Genomic DNA, 3,715 nt, shown 5'->3' with positions numbered 1-3,715 from the left:
GGTAGAGGCCGCTGAGTAAAGAGTCCATCAGTATTAACTCATCCATTCATACACATTCACACACTGATGGTAGAGGCTGCTGAGTAAAGAGTCCATCAGTATTAACTCATCCATTCACACTGGTGGTAGAGGCTGCTGAGTAAAGAGTCCATCAGTATTAACTCATCCATTCACACACTGATGGTAGAGGCCGCTGATTAAAGAGTCCATCAGTATTAACTCATCCATTCACACACATTCACGAATTAAATATCCAGCAGGTGGCGGCAGAGAGTTTTTTTTTGTGAAAACAGAAGAAGAAGAAGAAGCGGCCCCGCCTCCTGCAGTGCATGATGGTCGGAGTACCGGAGCTGTCTGCTGCAGTTGTTTTCCTCCCGGTTCCTCCGGTGGTTCTGTGATGGTGAGAGGAAGAAACACCGGCTGCTGTGCTTCAAACGACAGGTACGGAAGCTGTCGACTCCCGCCGCTGTCACCGAACACTTCCGCTTTGTTCCCGCCGCAGCTACAGCCAGCTAGCTGCCCGGCTAGCCTGCTAGCATTAGCCAGTCTACGTGTAACCTCCGCTGCTGACAACATTAGCTTTAGCATTAGCTCACGGGGGGTTTTCACAGCTTTATCAGTCCTGTCATCGGAAGAGAAATGAAATGAGTCCGTGTCGTGTTCACGTTGGTCGGTGGCTTCAGTGTCAGCTCTGTGGCTGTGATGCTAACAGGCTAGCTGCTGTCAGGCAGGCAGAGCACTGATTGGACAGTTCAGGTGAACCAAACGTTACCTGTTGGAAGTGTGACGTCAGCATCGGTCTAATCATTTCAGGGATTAAATATTAAATGTAGACTCATTGTTTACTCTGCACTTTGTTTATGTCTGCTTCAACAATAACAAACAAGGAAGTAACGATGCTCAACATATCGCGATATGTTGGTTCACTAAACGACTTCAGTGAATTTATGGATAATTATGATTCATTTAAAGGTCCAATCAGTGAGCTGTGTAGAGAGTGAGATGATAAAGGTATCTTACTCTCTGATCATTAAGGAAACATGCTATGTTGAAGTGCTGGCTTCTCTGACAACAATGCAGCAGCCAGTATGTCCTCCTTCTAACTTTAGATTCTGCTCCTGAATGCTCTGGATTTGATTGGACCAGAGAAGGTAGGCGCTTTTAAGACACGCCCCCACACGGCCGTTTTGGACGCCCCTCGGTTTGTCAGATATGAGAGCAGTTATCAGCCAAATACTTTGAAGACATTTCACATTAACCCTTTTCACACATACGGAAATCTGAGAGATTTCCAGGAGGAGCTGTAAGTGTGAACGCAACAGCCGAATGTTTTTACTCCGATATTACCCGGAGTTTCTCCTTCAGACTCCTAGTGTTATATCTGCAGATAATCCAGAGAAGCTGACGTCTGAACGCGGCCGAATATACTCCGGAGATTTTCAATTTGAGCCAAGAGGAAGAGAATGACGTTTATATAGTGACTGTCTAAAGTGTCACTATGTTTTTCTCTCTTTTGTGGATGTTGTCATTCCATTGGATTACACATAGCATTGATATAAAGACAAATATTCTCATTATAACGTTTTGTGGCGGACTCTGTTACTTCCACGTTGTTTATTCACGTCACGTCTTACCTCAGGAAATCCCCCGACCCCCCTCCGCTCTGACAGGGAAGACAGAAAGTAGCTTTCTGTAAAACTGAGCAAACGCCACGTTTAGTGAATGCTGCAGGACTTTCTCTCCGTGCAGATTACGCTTTAGGGTTGTTTCTAGTCTCTCTGTTCTCATTGGTCAAACAAAATCACGCCAGGTTTTTTTTAAAAGGGGATTCGATGCATGAACAAAGGTACAAAGTAATCCCCTTTCTTTCTCTCTCTCTGTGCCAATCGATCAGAGTTTTTCTTAATTTACCTTCAGGCATAAATATTATAATATTAACTTTATTTATACAGCACCTTTTAAAAACACAGGTTTACAAAGTGCTTTGACAAACAGCAAAAACAAGAACAAACTAAACCAAACACAGAAGAACATAAACAACAACAAGAACAAACTAAACCAAACACAGAAGAACAGAAACAACAACAAGAACATAACAAATGAAAAATACTAAAAATAATTAAATACAATTCAGCAGAAAAGAACCCAAAGTGCACGATACCCAACAGACATATAGAACCAGACCATCACAAGAACCATCACAAGAACCATCATAAGAACCCAGGCAACACAAGAACCATCACAAGAACCATCACAAGAACCATCACAAGAACCATCATAAGAACCATCACAAGAACCATCATAAGAACCATCATAAGAACCCAGGAAACACAAGAACCATCACAAGAACCATCACAAGAACCCAGGCAACACAAGAACCATCACAAGAACCATCAAAAGAACCCAGGCAACACAAGAACCATCACAAGAACCATCACAAGAACCCAGGCAACACAAGAACCATCACAAGAACCATCATAAGAACCCAACAACACGAGCTGAGACCAAGAGGAACCAAAGATTTAAAAAGATGTAAGAAACTAAAAGAGCTCAAAGCAAATCAAAAGAGAACAGCAATAAGAAGGTAAGAGCAGGAAAAGAAAGTAATTAAAGGATCAAAAAAACAAAAAACTATAATATTAATACAAATAAAAAGTAAATATAAAACATAAATAGACTAAGTAAGATAAGAAATGACCAAGTTAAAACACAAGAGGAGTTAAGAAAATAGTAAAACCAGTAAGAAAAGACGTTAAGAAGACGACATCACAGAAAAGCAAGTCTGTAAAAGTATGTTTTAAGAAAGTATGTTTGATGTATTAAACCCGTCTCTGTCACGTCTTCATGTGCAACATCGAATCCTTGAGAGGGTGGAGTCACCCCAAAAACATAAATCAGTCGTTTATTTCTATTTCTACCTCTCAGAAGTGTCAGTAGTAGGATGAAAACGAGCTCCAGTGACTCTGACAGGTCTGTGAAGTTTGACTCTTCAGACTTTGATTTCTGTACTTGAGGATGAGTTGTGATGTTCGTCATGTGCAGGCAGAGCGGTGAGGCGAGGCTGCAGACGTTTCCTTTAATCCTCTCATCGCTGTAATGGGATTATCAGGAGGGTCTCCACACCTCCTCAGTCTGACCTGAAGGATTAGGCCGGCCTGTCTCTGCTTAACTGAATGTTATGAATAGTACAGATGAGAAGTAGTAGGATCCATCGTGATAATGACCTCCACAGTATCCACTTCAGCTCGACTGATTCTCCACTGCAACACAAAGACGCTGATTTCATAATGACAAGATTTCATTCAGTATAAAAGTTCTTTAAAAGTGTTTCTGTCTTTGGAGTAATCTCATCTTCCTGCAGAGTGAAGAGGAAATCTGCACTAATCGTTTTAATACAGCTCGTATGATCGTGTGATGTGGAAGTCAAATCACCTGACTCTGACTTTATTCACAGTCGTTTCAGGTCACAGTCTCAAGTCTCCTATTGGCATTGAGGAAGCTGCTTTCACGTCAAATACTCAGCTGTTTCTCTCTCCTGGTCAACGTGTCTGCTCTGCTCGTGTGTTCCTACAGCGTCAGGACTGTTTCCCTTTCTTAGACATAATCCTTGGAAAGATAATATCTGAATCATTTACAATACCTAGACGGTTTTTGTTCAATATTTCATAAATCCAGTCTGTCCTGTGTAAATGTGTCTCTGAGTCCTGACTGTCTA

General features: G+C 41.8%; 1 protein-coding gene across 1 annotated transcript in view; it reads left to right on the top strand.

Annotated features, from left to right (window-relative positions):
* Positions 1 to 301: 301 nt before the first annotated feature.
* Positions 302 to 3,715, top strand: part of vps54 (VPS54 subunit of GARP complex) — a gene marked incomplete at its 3' end in the record, with an annotated part of 22,771 nt that continues 19,357 nt past the window's right edge. Inside the window, 1 exon segment of the mRNA XM_065960587.1 lies at positions 302 to 441.

This window comes from Labrus bergylta, chromosome 1 (assembly GCF_963930695.1).
Source record: "Labrus bergylta chromosome 1, fLabBer1.1, whole genome shotgun sequence".
NCBI lineage: Eukaryota > Metazoa > Chordata > Actinopteri > Labriformes > Labridae > Labrus > Labrus bergylta.
The sequence above is the reverse complement of the archived record's forward strand: the minus strand, read 5'-3'. Positions and strand labels throughout refer to the sequence as shown.